The sequence below is a fragment of the Lontra canadensis genome, unplaced genomic scaffold, assembly GCF_010015895.1.
Source record: "Lontra canadensis isolate GAN:19392208 unplaced genomic scaffold, GSC_riverotter_1.0 scaffold7, whole genome shotgun sequence".
Taxonomy (NCBI): Eukaryota; Metazoa; Chordata; class Mammalia; order Carnivora; family Mustelidae; genus Lontra; species Lontra canadensis.
This window is the reverse complement of record NW_022631001.1, coordinates 33,896,906-33,919,084: the sequence shown is the minus strand read 5'-3', so window position 1 is coordinate 33,919,084 and position 22,179 is coordinate 33,896,906. Positions and strand designations below refer to the sequence as shown.

The 22,179-nt window shown below is 39.2% G+C and overlaps 1 long non-coding RNA gene across 1 annotated transcript; it reads right to left on the bottom strand.

Annotated features, from left to right (window-relative positions):
• Positions 1 to 20,631: 20,631 nt before the first annotated feature.
• LOC116865205 lies at positions 20,632 to 22,156 on the bottom strand. The gene is made up of 2 exons (XR_004382160.1): positions 21,622 to 22,156; positions 20,632 to 21,138 (listed from the first exon to the last, which is right to left on the bottom strand). It is a non-coding gene; the product is annotated as an uncharacterized LOC116865205 (long non-coding RNA).
• Positions 22,157 to 22,179: the final 23 nt, after the last annotated feature.

The window sequence follows — 22,179 nt, the reverse complement described above, 5'->3', positions numbered from 1 at the left end:
AGAAAGAAAATTATATGATCTCACTGATATGTGGAATATAAGAAACAAAACAGGATCATAGGGGAAGAGAGGTAAAAAGAAAACAAGTTGAAACCAGAGAGGGAGACAAACCACAACAGACTCTTAATCATAGGAAATAAACTGAGGGTTGCTGGAGGGGAAGGTGGTGGAGGGATGGGGTAACTGGGTAATAGACATTGAGGAGGGCATGTGATGTAATGAGCATTGGGTATTACATAAGACTGATGAATCACTGACCTGTACCTCTGAAACCAATAATACATGTTAATTAATTGAATTTAATTTTTAAAAAAGAATAAATGGCAGAAATGGGAGGAAAAAAGTTTAGGACGATAGTTTTTCAAATTTTTAAAAGGGAAACATAAGTTGAAAGTTTGCAATTCTAGTGCTGTAATAGTATCTAACCTGGAGAATAAGTCCTAATACTTAGTAAATGTTAATATATGCTAGACACTCTTCTAAGTATTTCACACATATTTTATGAAATGTTTATCACAAGGGTATGAGTGATGTCCTGGTTACTATTCCTGCACAATAAAAACCCAAAACTTAATGGTGGTAAAATAAATATGTATATATTTTTTAAGGATTTTAAATTTTGCTGTTTTTATAGCAGGATTTTGGCTCTTACATGCATTTTATAATTTTAAGAGGGTGGTGTGTATTATAGGCACTATTTTCCAGAGATCTTCAACTATAGAACTTCTTTTTTTAATCTTCTCTTTTTTTAATTATGTTCAATTAGCCAACATATAGTACATCATTAGTTTTTGATATAGTAATCAATGATTCATTAGTTGTTATAACACCCAGTGCGCATCACATGTGCCCTCCTTAATACCCAGTTACCCCATCCCCCATCCCACTCCACCCCAAAAATATATATTAGGTGCCAAATGCTTTATATTATTATTTCATTTAATTATGATACCTCTGTGAGGTAGGCTATCAACTCCATTTTTAGAGATGAGGAAGCTAGGGCTTTGCATTGTCTGCTATATAACAAATTATTACCTCATAATTTCTATAAGTCAGGAATCTAGGTATAGTTTAGCTTCAGACTCTGCTTCAGTCTTCCACAGGCTGCAGTGAAGTTACTGGTCAGGGCTACAGTCATGTCAGGGCTCCAGTCGAGAAACATCCCTTCCAAACTCACTCATGTTGGCAGGGTTCAGTTTCTCACAGGCTGTTGGACTGAGTGGGAGACTGCCCTCAGCTTTTTAACACATGGACCTTTCTATAGGGCTGCTTACAACATGCCAGCTGGCTTCATCAAAGTGAGCAAGTGAGACAGTGCCAGCCAGTGAGACAGAAGTCACAAACTTTTACAATCTAATTTTGGAAGTATTATCCTATCACTTTCCTTGTCTTCTCTCCATTAAAAGCAAGTCACTAAATGAAAAGGTTGCAGGCTCTCACCAGTCACTGAATCTGTTAGCACCTTGATCTTGGATTTCCCAGCCTCCAGAACTGTTAAGAAATGAATTTCTAGGGGCGCCTGGGTGGCTCAGTGGGTTAAAGCCTCTGCCTTCAGCTCGGGTCCTGATCCCAGGGTCCTGGGATCGAGCCCCGCGTCGGGCTCTCTGCTCAGCGGGGAGCCTGCTTCCTCCTCTCTCTCTGCCTACTTGTAATTTCTGTCTGTCAAATAAATAAATAAAATCTTTAAAAAAAAAAAAGAAAGAAATGAATTTCTATTGATTTTTAATGACCAAAAACAAGCTACTAGATCCAGCCCACATCCAAGAGGAGAGAGTATTACAACAGAAACGGACTCATAAACACAGAGAACCAACTGGTGGTTGCCCAAGAAGAGGGGTTTTAGGGGAATGGGAAAAATAAGTGAAGGAGATTAAGAGATACAAACTTCTAATTATAAGTCACAGGGATGAAAAGTAAAGCATAGGGAATATATCCCCCACCCTTACCCCCCAAAAAAGTATTACACAGAGGCATGAGTATCAGGAGGCAGAGAGCACCGTGAGCCATTTTAGAAGACTGCCCTCCCACAGGCTCAAGAGTGTTTGAGTTGCTTATCCAGTCTGATAAAGCCAGTAAGTAGCAAACGAGTCCAAATCACATCTACCAGACAAAGCCCACAGTGTTCTATTACTCTTTTCCCATTGAATACATAATAATAATGTAGGGTTAGCATAAACTTGTCTAGAAATGAATCATTCTAAAGTGTTAAAATTATCTATTCTCTAAGAATAAGCCATTTCCATCCTAATGGTTTCCCCTAGGATTGTTCATCCTAATCACTTTCTTCATACATAGGACGAGATAAACTTTTTTCATTTTTGGTCCATTGCACCATAAATTTCAAATTTTAGTAATATCAGAATGTTTATCATCTAAAAAGGACATGAAGTGTAAGTCACCTCTCAAGACTACATAAAGAAAATAATCTGGTGGGCACACTAGTGTCATTGATAGACCTTTGGACAGCATATCTTTTATTTGTTCATTTATTCAGTTTAGTAGGAATGGACACAGACTTGTAAATAGCAATAAAGGTGTATACAAGAAACTTTGTAAATTCAGAGAAGAAATATGGTTAAAGAATTACGAATCGAAGAAGAAAATGTACTTTGAGTCTTAATGTATGAATCTCAATTTGCCGGGTAAACCAAGGCACAGAATTGTAAAAACAAACAAAAAAACCCAATCAAGATTATTAAAGATTTTTGGAGCCCAGGATTGCCAGCAGATTTGGAATTTTGAGGACTCCCTGAAAGTCAGAGGGCATATGAAATAAGAGCAAGAGTCAGGCTTCAGAGCCAATGGATAACAGGGAGCTGGGGTGTAGGGGAAGGGCACAGTGTTCTAGAGCAACCAGAAGGGAATGGAATTTGAAAACTCTGGTTGAGTTGGCTTCTCCTTCCATTCATTCTTCAAAGTTAGGGGTACTCTGGAATGGTATTTGCCCCTAAACTAGCTCAGTGACTCTAGAAACTTGTAGCAGATGAACCAGGCAGTACCCCAGGAGGCTATATCCAAGAAAAGAAGCCTCATTTCACATCCAGAATATTAGTTACTGTGCCCTCCCTCACAATCACCAGAGCGAACTATGGCAGAGGAACAGCATCATGCACAGAGAACAAGGAATACCAAGACAAAGAACCACCAAATACCGAAGGAAGATGAATACAAAATCAAGAACCACCAAATATCCAAGGAAAACCAACGCTGTGAAAGGTTGACACCAATCAACAGAAGAACTAACACCCAAGCAAATAGTTATTAGACAAAGCAGAAGAGGATCTTAGAAATAATAATTATTTACTGCATAATAGGTGTGGTATCAGGCATTGTTCTAATAAACACCTTACATGTACTTTAAAATTTGAATCCTTATGCAGAATATGCCCAGAGAAATATGAGAGCCTGTGAGAGAATATTGTTTCTAAATTTCCTGAAAAAAGGTTGAGTTAAAGATTGTTAAAATTAAAAAATTAAAGCATGGTCTAAGCTGCAAGTGGACTTTGATGAAGAACAAATTAGCAAAACTGAAAGAATAAGTGGAAAAATTATTCCAAAAGAACAAAGATACTGAAGGAGAGGTCGTTTAAGATGAAAGAAAAATCCAGAGATTCCAATATTTCTCTCACAGTTCCAAAGAAGAGATGAGAGAGAATTTTAAGGCAGCATTAACTGAAGAAATAATAGAAGAAAATCCTGGTATAAATAGTGTAATTTAGAAAAAATATTTAATGACATTTATATTTTTAAAAAAGGTCAAACATTAAGTAAGTGCATCTTATTTTTTATTGCCAGGTTGCATCTAAAATTTTAACACTTTATGTATTTCTAAATTGTAATACATATGTTTTTATGACAATTGTGCTTTTTAGCTTTTTATTTTGAAATAAATTTAGACCTATAGAAAAGCTGCAAACATAGTACCAATGCCCTTCACCTAGCTTCTTATAACGTTAACATCTTATATTCACCATATTAAAATTACACAAATTAATAAATTAATATCAATACAATACCATTAATTAAACTGCAAATATACCTTATATCAAGTAAGATGAAAACATGTCAATGGGTATGATTAATGTATATAGATATATAAAAAACAGAACAAAGGAGATGGGTAGCTACTATATCCTCATTTCTATAACTGGTCTTGAGGCTTTTTTTTGTAACATCTATCATTATTTCATATTCATTTTGCCAGCATGTACAGCTGGTTGAGGTTGTCACATGATGCGGTAATTTTCATTCTTCAGGAATGAGTCCTTGGTGCTTCTGCTTGAATTTGATTACTATAGTTTCCTGTTTTCCACTGTACATAGCAATGCTAGGAGGTGACCGAAAGCATCTCCTGGGTTTCAAGACATTCTCATCCTTGCTCCTATAATGTAGCAGCAGTCATACTTTCCCTTGGTATCAAGGGTAAGTTGTCCCAGCCTACACTATAACCTCTTTTTCCCCCTATTGTTCTGTTAAGAAAAGCCCAAAAATAATCAATTTGTAGTATAAACTTCCAGTTATGTGGAACCATTGTTTTCTGGGGAACATATTCCTCCCTTGGATACTGAGCTCTTTAAATGGTCAAACCTCAAAATTATGGGAATTGGAAGCAAAACATTTTATGAGTAGATCAATAGGTATGAGCGGGAGGTGTCTATCCCACTCAAGGGTCCCCAGCTCCTGTGCTGCAGATAAGGGAGAAACAACACTCTGTGTTAGTTGCTAGTTCACAGTAATACTGTAGAACAGGAGTTGGCAAACTTTCTCCTACAAAGGGCCAGATAGTAAATATTCTAGGGTTTAAGGATCACATATGGTATCTGTCACATATTCTTTGTTTTTGTCTAAAACAAAAAATGTAAAAGCCAGGGTACATGGGTGGCTTAGTCAGGCATGTGCCTTTGGCTCAGGTCACAATCCCAAGGTCCTGGGTTGAAACCCCATGTTGGGCTCCCTACTCAGTGGGGAGCCTGCTTCTCCCTCTGCCCCTCCCTCCTGCTCATGTTCTCTCTGTCTCTCTCTCTCTCAAATAAGTAAAATGTAAAATGTAAACAAGTGTAAAAGCAATTCTTAAAAACTACAAAAACAGGATGTGGGCCAGATTTAGCCCTCAGATTCTAATTTACTAATCTCTGCTGTAGGCCAGTAATTTGCAAATTTTTCCCTCTCTGATGACATTGGAACTGAGTCTTCAGAAGACCACTCAAGAGTTCTAAACGCAATCCGCTACTGAATGATGAGGATATACAATAAGACCAGTGAGTCTTGTGTGCATAGTATTCTGGGTCACAAGGGATTAACATCATTGTCCATGTCTTCCCTTTTCCCACCTACCAGTGCAGTTTTATGCTAGGAAATAACTGTATGTCCCTTTGGGGAAAGGCTGAGAGATTCACACATCATTCTTTTGATGTTATCACAAGATCCTTTCTCATAGGTACCTAGCATATTCTGTCTTCGAGGGCCTCTAGGTTTGTGAACTTTCCAGAACTAGGAAATGGGTGAAAGCTACTGCATTACTCTTAGTGGTATCTCTAGCCACTGTTTTCCCAACCTAGGGATTGTTCAGTCACACAAATATGTATGACCTTAGCCAGCTATCCTTCTATTTTAATACTGGAAACTCTATACATAAAGTTAACCACCACCAAAGATCTCCGTAGGTCAAAACCTTTCAAGTACTACTCTTGTACAACGTTTTATTGGTAATTGTGCCCACTGTGTCTATAGCCGTTACGTTCTGCTACCTGACCTTGATTAGAAAACCCATTTGAATGGCAACACATGCAACCTTCATCCCCAGAAGACAGCTATTACAGTAACATTCAAGGATGCTTGTGCTGGACTCATCAATCTATTTGTTCATGCTATAGAGTGAAGAGAGGGTGTGCTCTAGTTCCTTTTGGGGTTATAATTAGGGGTGGATGAGCCAATACAAATAACAACCCTTTTTAATATTTCTTTCTTCACAAACCTTTTCCTGGATTTCATACTTCTGTCTTTTATGGCCTGCAGTTGGAAGCCATACATCATCATTTCTGTAATATCCTATAGGTTATAAAGGTCAGCCATATTCATTGTTGGAAGGGACTACCAGGGGCATTTAATACTAACAGGTACAAATCACTGAGATCTTCTTGGAGATTGGTTACTATAAGGTCTCTAGAGTTTCCAAGGAAGATAGACCGGGGCAAGAAGGGAGCTACTTCTCCAGGCAAGGGACACTCAGTGAAGTTTGGCAGCACAGGATACCATTTTTGTTTGGAATACAACTCTCTGTCAGTACTGAAACTTCCACATCAGAGATCAAGTGAAGCTGTTAATTCTACCTCTATCATAACATAGCATTTTACTAAAGATTCTGTTTCTAATTTTTGGTGTGTTAGGCCTGCGGCTCTAAGAGATTAAGGATGTATGGGGTACCTGGGTGGTTCAGTGGGTTAAACATCTGCCTTTGGCTTGGGTCGTGATCTCAAGGTCCTAGGATCAAGCCCCACCACAGGCTCTCTGCTCAGCTGGGAGCCTGCTTCTCCCTCTCCCTCTGCCTGGTGCTGTGCCTGTTTGTGTGCTCGCTCTCCCTCTCTCTCTCTCTCTCTCAAATAAATAAATCTTTTTTTTTTTAAGTGATAAAGGATGTTTTTAGGGCAGTCATAGAAAACCCCTGGTTTTTTAAACATATCCTGAGCTAAAAATGTGAAATCTTGAGCCTATAATTTTCTTTAGGTTTTTCTAGCACAATTAGACGTAATCCCTACCCTTGTATTCCTTATGCGTTTCATAATAATCTGATTTAGCAGCCATTTGGTCCACCAAAGTCTTACTTTTGATAGGCAGTTAATTCTAGATAACACCAGATGATAATTTTGGTACTTTTTTTTAAGAAAGAGCAAGGGAGGGGCAGAGAGAGAAAGAGAATCTTAAGCAGGCTCCATGTGCAGTGCAAGCCTGATACAGGGCTCTATCTCAGAACCCAGAGATCATGACCTGAGTTGAAATCAAGAGTTGGACACTTTACTGGCTGAGCCACTCAGGGTCCCCAAATGATGATTTTTTTAAAGCAAAAATGGAATATACTTTCTAATGTAACTGAAAAGTCTACAGATAGACCTGGATCCACACTCTATAACATCTATAAGAATCTGTCCCTTGCCTTCACTTGACTCTGCCTTCCTCTGTTGTCTTTATTCTCAGGGAGACTTTTTCCATGTGATGGCAGAAGTGGTCTTTGCCTTATATTTTACTAGTTTACTAGTCCATAGGTGATAATTTAAATAACTGTTTCTTTTCTGTGTATCTTGGACTACCAGTCTCCGCTAATAGTAACCAGATTCTCACTGCCTTCAGATACATCCAAGTCAGATAAGGCATCCCACATTCCTATTTCCTGGAAAATCATTCATTAACAACTGTTCTTATTACTGTATCAGTGTTCAGTTGCATAACACAGAATCATCTAATTTAGGCAAAAAGAGATTTAAAATGAGGAAGTGAGTGCTTACAAAATCATTGAAAAAAGTAGAGGAGCAACTTCTAGGCCCAACTCCTTGGAATAACCTTCAGCCTTTACAACCATTCCATTTCCACCATGATTAGAAATGTCCCCTCTACTGTGGCTCTGGGAAGCTGCTGCCATTGTTATGGAACCGCATTACTATTGCTGCTGCTGCTGCTGCTGCTGCTATTACAGGAAACTGCTAACTCCAGAATCACATACATCACCTCTGCCAAATCCACACAAGCAAATTAGATTCCATGTTTCTTTCCTTTTTCCTCACATGGCTCAGTTCTGAATTCATTTCTCACAAGATCCATTGAACTGAATCACATCTGGAATCCTAACTGAAAAGGAGTCTGGGAAATGTCACATACTAGCTTTCCAGGTTTTTCAGATTAGAAAGAGGTTGAGCATCAAGCCATAGCTCTCATAGCATTTTGTTCACATCAAGTATTATTATTATTCTGTAGAATTGGAAGTTGTGCATTCATCAGCACCTCCCTCAACCATAATCCCATAATTAAATACAATACTATTCTACAAATTTGCATTAAATGTTTGCTAGGAATCTTTGTATGTATAGGTAAAGACTCATCCTTATACAATTCCTCTTTCAGCCAGAGCCTACTCATTTCCCCCATCCCTACCCCGTACTGAAACTGAAATTTCATTCACATCACTTCTTTTCTTATCACACCTTAGAAGACACTGTGGTGATTGGAAAGGCCAGAGTTTTGGGGGGCAGACAAATTTGGGTTTGAATTTTGGCTTAGCTACATACTATCTGTATAACCTTGGGCAAGTTATTAACTTCTCTAAACCTTGGCTATACTATGAAGATAGTAATTCGAAATTGCTCAAAGAACTAAATGAGGTAATGTTTTTAAAGTACTTGGCACAGAAAATAAATAAAATCTTTAAAAAAAAATAAAGTACTTGGCACATAGTAGACGCTAAGAAATATATATTTAATAATATATGTTATATTATATATATATTAAAATGTCTTCCCTTATCTCATATCTGTAACTTTAGAGTTGAAAGAGTTATCTAGCCCAGCTCCCTAACACCCATGAATAAGCCCAAACCTAAAAGAAGGGGTTTCACATCTGTGTCTGCCTGCCCCAGTTCTTCATGACTTGACCTGTTCATTCCCTATATGTTGACACAGGTGTACAGTAGATCCCTGATACTTGTTTCAGTAGATTTTTATCTTCCCTTTGAGTGAGACTTAGTATGAAATTATCTTCCCTATTCAGTTGGCCCATAAATAGCCATCTAGTCCTGATCATTGGATATTTAGTCTCAAGGACAGTTGAACCCATAATGTCTCATACTGAAAGGGAAGTTTTTGCCTGGCATTCTGGAGTCCAAGACACTCCTCCTAGATATTAGAATGTGTAATCTTGATGTCAATTACTTATTTCCTCATGACAGTAGATCAGCCCATCTTTGGCTACTGAATCTCCCCTGTATTGCTGAACCTGCATATGCCATGAGCAAGGCTCCACATGCTATCAGGGTCTAATGTAGTGGTTCTCCGCTGGAGGGTGACTTGCCTCCCTGGGGACATTTGATAATGCTAGGAGACATTTTTGGTTGTCATAACTGAGGGGAATGTTGCTGCTGGATGTGACAAGTAGAGGCCAGGATTGCTGCTAAAAATCCTAAAATACACAGGACAACCTCCTATAACAAAGAATTATCTGGCCCAAAATGTCAGTAGTGTTAAAGTTGATAAATCATGGTCTAATTTTAAGCCCCAGGCTTGTACTCTAAGCCCTGTCTTGAGGTGTCATAACTCACCAATAAGTTCTAAAATAGGACATCTCCACCATGGCTTTAGTCCTTATCATTACTGCCCATAGCAATTTCTTCCTCTGCCTTCTGTAAGGCTTTATTCATTTGTAGTCTCCTGACGAACTGATTGTATTTCTTTCATTTTTATACATTGTCTCTCTAGGCTATGAGCTCTTCTGGACAATAACCCTGTCTCCCACATTCTATACTCCTATTGCGTATAACAGTTTTAATTAATCCATAAAAATAATAAGAGAGCCTGGATTCAGACCAAATCTTTCAGAGTGCTCCCACTGTCTCTAGACAAAGACCCCCCCCCCCGCCCCGCAAAAAAAAGGGTTCTTACCTTATTGAAATATTCAACCTACTTGATGTCAAAAGAATAAAATCTTAACTTCATGGATCTCCATCTATTCCCACTTATTCTTGAGAGTTCTTGGTTTTTATTTTGGCTTTTGATTTCTTTCCACTGAGAATTTCTGTTCGGCTTATGTCTAATTGCTCTATCCACAAATGCCCCTAGCAACTTGTACTTCCTCTTTCATAACACATCACATTTGAATTTCTTTTTCAGCGTCTTTCTTCCCCAAAAGACTTTTAGCTACATGAAAGGAGAGACCATTTCTGCCTTCATTATCATATCCCTAGCACTCTTAGAACAATGCCTGGCATATAGTAGGTAATTTCCTTGTTAGTGCCTTTGAGGTGTTTTGTTTTTCCCAAAATGAGTTTTATTAAAACATAATGGGTTCCAAAAGGAAGTTCAGCAAAGAAACTATAAAAAGGAAAATTCCAATTTAGAAAGTACAACCTTGTGTTCTAACACAGGTTAATTGATGACCAGACTCATGGTATCTGTTCCATAGCCTCCTTGAGGGTGCCACTCACCTCCTTTGTCCCCTTCCTTCCTTGAGGTCTCAGACTTGTAAGTCCTGGGGGAAATTGCATATGAATGGCTTATCAGGCCATTTTAGAAGAACTATTGCCCTTATTCTTCACTTGTCCAAACTGCCCTATCAGTGGTTTATCTGTGCATCTACTTATAGATTCTGTGGATTTACATGTAGCAATTAGACCAAGGGTGATTGCAGGCCCCTTTAGTCAGTGAAGGAAAAAAAAAAAAAAAAAATCATGTACTTACTCTTATCTACCCAGGACAATTTCTAATTAAGTGTTTCCTTCGATTGTTATACTGCATAAAATTTAAAAACTCCAAGTCAAGTTAAATTTCATATATTCCTTCTCCTTCTAGTCTTTCTGTCATAAGATTGATTTGAGGGAGATTGATTCTTTAAAAAACCATGTTCATTTTTACTTGTTAGTATTTATATTATTCCTTTGATCAAAAGGAACAAGGCTTTTTAGGAGCAGAATTTGAGGAATGAAGGTAAGAGGAAGCTTTTGAAACTCCCTGTTTGAGCATACTTATCAACTTCTGGCTCCATCTCCCCTTTCTCCCATCCCAGTTTTTGTTCTTGGCTTCTAAACCCTCCTTCTCTTTCCCTTTCCCTCTCCACTTCTCCCCCCACCCCACTTTCCCCCCTTTTTCTCTCTCCTTTTCCAATTTCTGTACAACATAAAAGTAGCCAGACAAGTGGTCTGAAAGACCCTTCGAAGATCTAAAATCTACTAATTCACTATCCACTAACCAAGCTGTGGATCTGAGCAAGTTTGTCCATCCCTCTCCGTAAGCTTGCAGAGGCCCTTTCTGATCCCCAGGGCTTACTATCAGCCAACTCCTATCTATGGTAATTCCCCAGCCTAGTGGCACACTGCCTCCTCTTATTTCTTGGGTCAGGCTGGTACCTAACTTTGCTTTAATTTAGCATGGAGTTACCCCGAGGCAATATACGTGGTGGTATAGCTTTTGAGATTTAGAACCCATGCTACCTAATCTCAAATTCTGATTCTCCCACCTTGTTTCTCTGTGCCTCAGCTTCCTTCTCTGTGAAAGAGAGAAAAGTATCCACTACCTCCTAGGACTGGTGTACACTTGTAAAATATTTAGAACATAGCTTTGTAAGCACAGTGTTGTTAATTATTATTATGACTTGACCCATGGTGGTGTTGGGAAGAGACCTGTGTTACTTCTACCACACTAATAATTCAGCACATGTTTATTGAATGACCACAGTGTGCCAGACACGGCTAGGCAGAACACAGAGTTGAAGCAGAAATTAACATTAAACATTGCATTTGTTTCTCAATGAGCTGCATTTGGTCTACAGATGATAATGATGGAAAAAGGTAGCTGTTCATTTAGATAGGCCCTCAAGGTTTTCTTCATTGATTCTTATATGCAAGAAAGAATATTTATCCTTTGCCTTCTAGCATTATCTTATATTCTGTCTTCTTTAAGAGCTTAGAAGTACGTTTTATAATCATAGATCTTGATCTCCCTTAAATTTACCAGGGATTGTCAAAATTATATCTTTTCCTATTTTCCTGTAATTAAAAATAAACAATACTTTCTCTTTCCCAAATCATCTGTTCTCCAAGTTCTCAAAAATCATTACTTTGGACCTTGAAATGACTCTGGTCCTTTTTTTTAACCCCTCTGGTTTTGATTTGGTGGTGTGTCAGTATATATGTGTTTGCCCTTTGGCTCTAGTGAGATTTGGAAAGGTGAGCTGAATTAGAGAGATGTGAGTGAATTTACCATTGAATAATTGTACTTATTTAATTCTCACCAGTTATTTCCCGATCCAGCTGGATTTTATCTCTGCCTTGCAATCACAGGGAATGAAGGCAGAAAGCAGACAAACTTAAAATATTCTGTCCAGAAGAGAGTAAGAATCCTTTCTAAAACAAAATACGTAGTTCTAATTTAAATGATGGTTGGGGGGGGGATCTAAAAAGGGATATAGTGAATTACCTAAAAATAAGAACAATCCCTTTTTTTCTGGTTTATCATTCTACATCTCAAACCGAGATTTGTGTTGACTTGTGCACTCCGAAAGTTACTCTCTCTTTTAAGGGAGGGGAGGAGTCATGGACCGGCTCTGAGTTCAGCTGCAGGGATGTACAAATGAAGATGCGCAGGGCCGTGAGACAAAGAGTGAAGTCTCTGAGGCAGCATTGTGTAACTGGATCAACGTTGGTTCACTATGATACTTTGCTTTCTGTTTTGAGTTCCTTGGTTCACAAATGTTCTTTCTCTCCACCCTTTATCTAAATCAGCCACAATAAAATATAACTCAACCAGAGAACAGTATATTTATAGCCAAGGAAAGGTAAGTATTTGGTGCAGGAGCAACCAAAATTCACTTTGTTATGCCTAGGTCTGCAGCACTATCTTCAAATTTCTTTCCCTTTTATAATTGGCTCTCTATTCTTTTTCTATAGAGCATATCATTATCCAATCATTGAGGATATAAGTTATTTTTAGTAAGTCATTAATATTATCTTTAGGAGCACAAAAACTCTCCTACCGTAAGTATGGATAGTATGGCTACTATACTTTGAGCAGTTTTTACATGAACCAGAGCAGTCACATTTAATGAATTTATAATCTGATGGGTAAAAATATACACTTTTACATTTCAATTTCATTGCCAAAATTTAAGTTTCAAAACACACACACGCAAAGTACACAGCTAGTTAAGCTATAAAAACTCCTTTACCTGACATCACAGAACTTTCCCATTTCTCATTTTCTCAGATCTTTCCCATGTTCACTAATATTTTTAGTCTAAAATTAGAGGCCATGATGAGTACTAGAGTACTCCAGGTCCAGATGTGCTGGAATTCTTAACAGTATTCATAAATCTTTGAAATTTTCACTCCATCATTGAAATAGTCCTTCAGGGTTATACTACAGTCTGTGGCAAAATTTCTAGTAATATAGAGTATTTAAACATACAGCAAGTACAGCTCTGGTTTTCTGCCTAACCCTGCAGAAGGATCAGAGATCCTGAATTCCCAACCCAGGAAACATATGAGACAAACAACTTTAAAAGAAGGAAGAGTACTGGGCCGGGAAACTGAATACCCTAGTTTCTAGACCATGCCTGGGGCAACTTCAGGGGCAAGACCCTAAGTATAGATCTTGGAGTGCCTCGGTTGCATCATCTGTAGAATTGTAATATTACTACCTATCCTTTACCATCCCCCTCAAAGATTCTGTAATCCGACTACTCAGAAAAATAGTACTGCACAGCTATGAAGTATTATTACCATTATGCGTATTGTCATCACACTTATACCGGGTCCTTATCATGATTGGTGCTTCTTTCACCAGAAAAAGATTTATAAAGAGAAACATTTATTCATATAGCATATCTCTAGGAAAATTCTGTAATTCTCAGTACTTTTAAGTAACTTACGTAACTTTTCAAACAAGTTGGTAGATGAACTCCACTCCAGTACATATAAATATATACACAAGTTCTCAGAGTAACAGCATGAATTAACCCATCCTCTGGCATTTAAAACTCACCACCCTAGTAATTGTGTGTTTAAATGTCTTGCATATCTGTAGTTCCACTTTAAAAATTACCTAAGACCAGGTATTCTTTTTAAATGACCAGCTTTTAAAGTTAACCATCAACCTTCCACAGAAAGTAAGAAAATGTGATTGATCTCTAGGAAGACAACTCTACCTGGTCAGAATAGTTTTCCAAATAGCTGCTATATCAGTCAGGGTTCTCCAGACAAACAGAACCAGCGAAATTTGTATTTATATACAGAGAGAGATTTATTTTAAGGAATTGGGTCATGTGATTGTTGAGACTTGGTGAGTCCAAAATCTGACGGGGCAAGCTGGAGACCAAGGGAGGAGTTGCAGTTTGAGTCCAAAGCAGTCTTTTGGCAGAATTCCTTATTTGGGAGAGGTTACTCCTTTTTCTATTAAGGCTTTCAACTGATTGAATTAGGCGCACCCACATTATGGAAGGTAATCTGCTTTTCTCCAAGTCTACTACTTGAAATGTTGATTTCATACAAAAAGCACCTTCACAGAAATATCCGGAATGTTTGACCAAGTAACTGGGCACCATGGCTTTGGCAAGTTGATACATAAAATTAACTATTACAAGTAGAGTTCCAAGAATTTAGTTCTGCACTAAAAAGCTATGAGCAATTTAGTGGACTGAAAGTGACCCCCTCCCCCAAAAGATAGGTCCATGTCCTAATCCCTGAAACCTGTGACTATTACTTTATGTAGCAAAAAATGAACTTAAGGATTTTTTTTTTTTTAAGATTTTATTTATTTGACAGCACAAGCAGGGGGAGTGGCAGGCAGAGGGAGGAGGAGAAGCAGGCTCCCTGCTGAGCAGAGAGCCCTACACGGGGCTCCATCCCAGGACCCTGGAATCGTGACCTGAGCCCAAGGCAGACGCTTAACGAATTGAGCCACCAGGCACCACAAGTTAAGGATCTTGAGAAGAGTTTATTCTCAATTATCTGAGTGCAATCATATGTATCATAAGAGAAAGTCAGAGAAGGTTTTGTGACACAGAGGAGAAGGCAATGTGAAGACAGAGCAGAGGGAGATGCAGCCACAAGCCAAAGAATGCCAACAACCACCAGAAGCTGGAAAAGGCAAGAGATGGATTCTAGAGCATTCTCTAGAACCTCTCTAGGAAGTACAGTCTTGCCAACACTTTGATTTCAGACTTCAGACCTCCAGAAGTACAAGGAAGTTAATTTATGTTGTTTTCAACCACCCACTTTAGGACAGTTTATTAGAGCAACCACAGGACACTATGCAAGCATCTTAAACATTGCATGCAAAAGTGACCAAAAAAAGGGATGTCTGGGTGGCACAGTCGCTTAAACATCTGTCTTCTGCTCAGGTCACGATCTCAGGGTCCTGGGATTGAGTCCCCCATGGGGCTCCTTCCTCAGTGGGGAGCCTACTTTTCTGCTTGCCGCTCACCCTGCTTGTGCTTGCTCTCTCCCTCTCTCTCTGACAAATAAATACAATCTATAAATAAATAAGTGACCCCCCCCAAAAAAAGGAATATCCCCTTTGTAGTTAGTTAGTAATGTTGCTGTAAAAGAGAGAGAGCTTGGTGTACTTGGGAAAGTATGAAATCCTACCACAGTCTAACTTAATTACATTGGAAAAGTCACCTAACTTTCAATTTCCCTATCTTTAAAATGGGGGAAATGACACTTCCCTACCTACCCACATGATTTGTACTGAGACTCAAGTGAGAGGAATATATATTCTTATATTCAATAAATACTGATATTTACCATATGCCAAAAACTATTCAAAAGCACTGTATCTAAGGGATATAACAGTGAAAATGATAGGATTCCTGCTGTCATGCAGCTTACATAGTAATGCAGTAAGCAGACAATATACAGGAAAAATGTAAAATCATTTCATATAGTGAAAGGACTATAAAAAATAAATGGAATCATAATGATAGAATGGCTGGAAAAGACAATATTATATAGGGTGATCAGGAGGGAAGGCTTTTCTAAAGAGGTGACCACAAGTTGATAAAGCTGAGTCCTAAATTATGAAAAAGAGCCAGCCATGGAAAAAAAAACTGGAAAAGAGCTTTTTGGACAGTGGCACTTGAAAAAGAAGTAGCTGTAGCTTTTGCATGTTTGAAGAAAAGAAAACTTTGCAGGAACTTGAAATGTGTGAGGAACAGAAAAAAAGACCAGTTTGATTGAAGTGTAGAGGACAAGGAGAAACATGGTAGATGAAGCCAGAGTGATATTCAAGGGCTGAATCATGTAAAGCTATCTAAGCCACAATGAGAAGTTTGGATTTCACAGTGAATATAATGTATATCCATGAACAAAAGGTTTTAAACATGGAAGGGGTATTATCTGATTTTCAGTTTTAAGAAATGACTGGCTTCTGGGTAGAGAATGTGTTAGAGAGCAAGAGATGAGTAATCCAAGCTAGAGATAATGGTGGTTAGGTTAAAGTGACAGCAATGTAGACAAGAGAAGTGGACCAATTCAAGAAATATTTTGGAGATAGTGCCAGTAGAACTTTGATGCATTGGATATGGGACAAGAGTAATCAGAATTAAGACTAATTCTTAGGGTTTTAGCCTTAGCAACTGGCAGATGGTGAACAATGGAGGAAAAACTATTCTGAACATGTTAAATTTGAAATGCCTTTCAGAAACCCATGGGGAAATTTCAGTAGGCAATTTGATTTTTATATCTATAGCTTGCATGGGGGGAGGGCTGAATCAGAGATGGAGTTATGAATGTGGAAATCATCATTATGTAAATGGTATTTGAAGTCATAGGATAGGGGGAAAGTAATCAGAGGGAAGAGAAGAAGGTCCAGAATAAATCCTTAGGTACTTTAATATTTAGAGGTCAAGCAGAGGAGGAGAAGCCAGAAAAGACAGCTGAATTGGTGAAGGAGACAATGAGGTGGGAGGAAATCCTGGAAAATGTAAAGTTACCAAGGCCAAGAGAAAAATGAATAAATGTCAACAGGATACTATGCATAAATATTTTCTCAGCTCCTGCTGTGTACAAAGAACTCTACTGGAAATGCAAAAGAAATGTTCCTATCTCAAGGACCTTTTGATTTTAAAATGGAGATAAAAATAAGCCCCATAAAAATAATAAGAGTACATAACCTTCTAACTGATTTCCCCATCTTCAGGTTTGCCTTTCAATCTATTCTACTCCAGGCACAAGGTTGATTTCCCTAAAACAACACTCCAATCAGTTAAAACTGATCAGCTTTAAGCTAAAAGTCATCAAAGTTCTGATCAGCTCAGGAACTTTCTTTGCCCATATGGAAGTGCCAAATCATCATCTGACACTCAAGGAACGATGGCCACAGCCTCATGAAACCTTAGAGCACTTTTTCGTGGTGGCTCCCTTTAGCATTCATTCTATCCTTTCCTGTCCTTGTATGTAATTGGTGTATGTATCTTCTGTCTAGATTGTGAGCTCCTTAAAGACAGATAGAGCCCAAGCTCCAGGTCTAATATGTTAACTCAGTAGCTTTTTTTTTTTCTGCCAAGTAGACAAAGACCTCCAAATTTTAGTCATATGATATAGAACACTGGTATAATAACAAAGCAAAATTTGAGTACCATAGAACTAGTTATGGATAACTAGGAATGGAGGAGGGATGTCCCTAGGAACAGGGAAATCGTCTAAAACAAGTTTGCAAAGGGCCTTTTATGCCAAACTAAGGAGTTTGGATGTTACTCTGTTATGGGAAACCTTACTGAGGTTTTTGAACAGGGCAATTATATTCTCCTATCTGTGCTTCAGAAATTAATTGATAGAGGGTTTAAATGAGGGTGGCCTCAAAATTGGGAGCAATGGAGAATCAGGACAGTGAATTTTTTGAGGCAGCAATACCGGTTTAACTGGCTCTGTGAGAGAAGATTGGGTGTCTGGGAGTGGTGAAAAATGAAGCCATCAGAGAGGTAGGGTAGGGCCCGAATATGAAAGGCTTGAAAGCTAGGGAAAAGCATTATGAACTGGGATCCTTGAGTTCTAATGCTTGTTTCCCTACTTAGGGAAAGTCCTTTACCTTTTCTAGAACCCAGTTTCCTTTTCTTGGGTTTTCTTCAGCTGTAAAATTTTCATTTCCTATAAAACTCTGACCTGTTATAACAGTTATTCTCAAACCTTAACTGTACATTGGAATCACATGGAGAGCTTTAAAAGTGGTTGATGCTGTGGGTTAAGCATCTGCCTTCAGCTCAGGTCATGATCCCAGGGCCCTGGGATTGAGCCCCGCATCGCATCGGGCTCTCTGCTCAGCAGGGAGCCTGCTTCCTCCTCTCTCTCTGCCTGCCTCTCTACCTACTTGTGCTCTCTGTCAAATAAATAAATAAAATCTTCAAAAAAAAAAAAAAAAAAAGTGGTTGATGCCTGGGTCCCACTCTGAGAGATTCAGATTTATCTGTTCCTGGATGCACCCTGGACATTATTTTAAAAGGTCCTCAGGGGGGTGCCTGGCAGGTTCAGTCTAGAGTGTGCAACTTTTTTATCTCAGGGTCATGAGTTCAACACCCCACATTGGCTTAGAAATTACTTAAAAATAACATCATTAAATAAATAATAATAAAAGGTCTGTGCAGTGAAGGTTGAGATCAACTGATAGAAAATAGTGAAGCTCTTTTTTTTTAAGATTTTATTTATCTGACAGAGAGAAACATGGAGAGAAGGAATACAAGCAGGGGGAGTAGGAAAGGGAGAAGCAGGCATCCTGCAGAGCAGGATGGCCCATGTGGTGCTCAATCCCAGGAGCCTGGGATCACCAACCAGAGCCAAAGGCAGACACTTAATGACTGAGCCACCCGGGCTCCCCAAAGCACCAATATTCTTGAGCATGGTTAATATGTTGTAAAAAAAAAAAAAAAAGTGTTTTAAGGAGGACTAATATGAGTATACAGAGTAAAAGATTATAGGAGACCAACTGGAAATTTTCAATAATTTAGGAGAAAAATATACTAAGGCCTACATTAGCATGTATGCAATGATATTGTAAGGAAGAAGATGAATTTAGGGGAAGTAACACAAGGACTTAGTATTTAATTGAATATTCATTTGTTACTTGTGGAAAATAAAAGGCATTTTGTAGTAGGGTGAAATCTGTGTTCCTGATCAAAAGGAAAGAGAAAATGTAGTCAAGTTTCTGGTATAGAATAATAGTGGAATCCTTAGCAAAACTACAGTACTTGCAAACAGTTGGTTAATCAATATTATTGATAATATGGTAACAGACATTAAGTAATTATTACGTCTGGGACTATGTGCTTTATATAATTATCTCATTTAATCTGTATAACTCTATAAATACTTTTATTCCCATTTTACACATTTAGAAACTAATAGGAGAGAGCAGTTAAATAATTTGCCCAACATTACACAGTAAGAAGTAGAGAAGGTAGCTGAACAAGTCTGACTCCTTTTCCCTATAATAGGATGATGATCAATTACATACCAAATTGAGTTTGAACAAATAACTCAGAAAAGCAAAATGGCTTGTAGAGGCCAGACAGGAACATAAATGAATGGGTCAAGTCAGATTTAACTGTGTGAAATGAAAACATTTAAATAAGGGAGTCACTACTCAGCTATACTTAAATGTTGCCCTGTTGGAATTTCAGGCCCAGTATTGCCGTATTTTAAGATTTTTCATGAAAAGATGTATATCTAGACTTCTGTGTAAAATCTCCTAAAATTCAAATGTCAACTAATTCAAATGTTTAAAATTACCATGTGGCCCAAATGAAATATTGGCTGCAAGTTTGCATCGCTGATCAGTAATAGGCTGTTAGAAATTAAGAGCTGAACTTCGAGATGTGAGCTGGAGATGTATGATTATGGGGAATCCTTAAGCTGTTGTGGAGTTGTATGTGTAGGAATAATAACAAACATTTGACATGATTAGTTAAAAGAATGCAACAATATATGAGTTAACAAGTCAGTCAGGATTCTAAGAGTTTTGCAGTCTTACAGAAAACTGACATAAAATGGAAATGTTAAAACTAGCAGATTGAAGTGGGTGTATTTAAAATTCAATTTTCTATAAACTAAAAGCTAAATTCCAGATAATGACTTGAATTTTCATACATCTAGGATGTGATGGAAACATTTCAAAACTGTGAATATCTCTCCTACTGATTGAAAGATAATTGAAAGATTATGTTTTATCCATAGTTCCACCTTTTTATATTGGGTTACTTTTTCCCAGCCCAGTTTCTCACACACACACTGCAAAGTCCACAGCAGCCGCGTTCACAATGATCAAAGATTAAGTAAAACCTTTTTTATTTTTGAGTTTCAGACTCCTCAAAAGACCACCTTGGTTTTAGAGCTCGGTAAATATTCTCTTTGAAATCTAGTGGTTTTGAGCATTATTCCATCAGATTAATGTGTTATCAGTTATGAAGAATGTAAACCAGTTATTTAAAAATAAAGTATCACATATATGAAAGCATTTTTGCAAACTGTAGAGCCCTGTAATAATATTATAAAGAAATGCTGTTCAGGTGTTATTTTGAAGCGGCAGGGGTCCTGAAATTACAAAGTGAAACCTCTCGTATCTGGAACACAATTTTCACCCTTCCCCAAAATGTCTTATTTTCCACATGTAACTAACTCCAGGAATGAGGTATTTTCCACTTGTTTAAGTTCAAGCTATTAAGTCAATAGCAATAACTGTAGTAATATGAGGGGCAGTGAACCCCCTCATATATGACAAAGATGTAAAAGATGCTGGAATTGTGTTAGAAATCTTCAGAGACGCACCACACCCCTCTATTATCAGGTTTTAAAACGTCCTAGGACAAACTGCAACTTTCATGAAGACTGTATTACCGGCTAGGTGCTTTCAACACCAAGAGCTGTTTTGACATGTCAAACACAGGCTGGTCTTTGAAAATCCAGCCCTTTATTGGACACTTGCTTTAAAAGATATGCATGTTAAAACAGTTTCTTGCTTTTGATACACAATGTATCAAGAACTGCATGTTCAAAATGAAGATGGGGAAATTTCTGCTAAGTATATGGAAATATGACTCCATTTTTGTATAGCCGGGACTCCATTTTTATGTAGCTAAAATGTCGCAAACGATGGAACACTTCATTTTAAGGTAGCCCTCCTTTAAAATATTACCTGAGGAGTAAAAATAGTTCATCTGCTGGCTTTGAAAAGCCTAATCCTATTTTGTTATGGTGGACCTTACATAAAATGGAAATACACAGCTGACAGTCTTCAACGCGCTTAAAAACAAAACCCCAAAAACAAAAACCAGCAGCTATCAATTAAAATCCTCCAAATGCCCGCGCTCCGCAAACACTTCTTCCAAAGAAGTCTGGTATGGTCTGGGTATTCCTCCGTGACCGCTGGCCGGACATTCCTTCGGGAAAAGCTGCTTCTCCTGTGAAGTACAAAGACCATAAACCCCTTCCTTTTATCCTTTTCTCATTCACTCTGCAGGGGGTGGAATAAATAGGGAGCTGAATGAAGCCTTCTTTACCCATCTGGGTGCACCGTCTAGTTTCCTGAACCCTATCCTCCCGGCTCACCCACCTAAAGCTGCCGACGCTGAGCACCTGGAGACTGATAGTTATTCCAGGCACTGCACCCCGGGGGCGCCAGGCCTCAACCCTACAGGCCCGTCCCGGGGAGGCCCGCCCTGCGAGAGGCAACCACGGCGCCTTGGGGGCGCCAGGAAGATCAATGCTCTGACACGCCACGGACAGGAATCTGGTAGGGTAGGGTAAAGGCGAATCCCTCGCACCACCCCACCCCCCATGCCCGCTGAGAAAATGAGGTAGAGGGGAAGGGGGGTGTGCAACTCGAGCATGTTGTAGAGTCAGGGAACAAAGACACAGGAGGAAGATGAGACATCCACATCAACGCAGACTCAGAAGGGCTCTCCGACTTTACGCAAGTGGCCCGCAACTCGACAGTGCTCAGCTCCCCTTACGCCACCAGCTTGGCCTCAGAGCCTTCGCGAATATGGCTTTGCGCACTGCGGCGGGGCTGCGCTGCAACCGAGCTTGGCCCTGTGGCTCCTCCCCGCCGCCCTGCGCGGATTGGTGGCAGACAGCAGTCAGGCTGCTGATTGGGCGACGAAGGAGCCATTCGGGGCGGCTCTGGTGGGTTCGGCTGCCCCAGAGTGATAAGTTCGGCTTCAGACACGCCTCAGCGCCAGCAGTGAGTTGGAGCTCTATGGAGGTGGCGGCGAGTACCGGGTGGTGGCTGCAGCAGCGACTCCTCTGAGCTGAGCGTTTCCAAGCCGTTCCGACTCCTTCCTCCCCCTTCCCTCCCCCTTTTTTGTTTTCCGTTCCCCTCTCCCCTCCCTTCCCTGTCCCCGACGACCGGATCCTGAGGAGGCAGCTGCGGCGGCAGCTGCTGGGTTCTCGGTGAAGGTGAGTAGAGCCGCCGCCGCCGCCGCCGCCGCCGCAGCCGAATA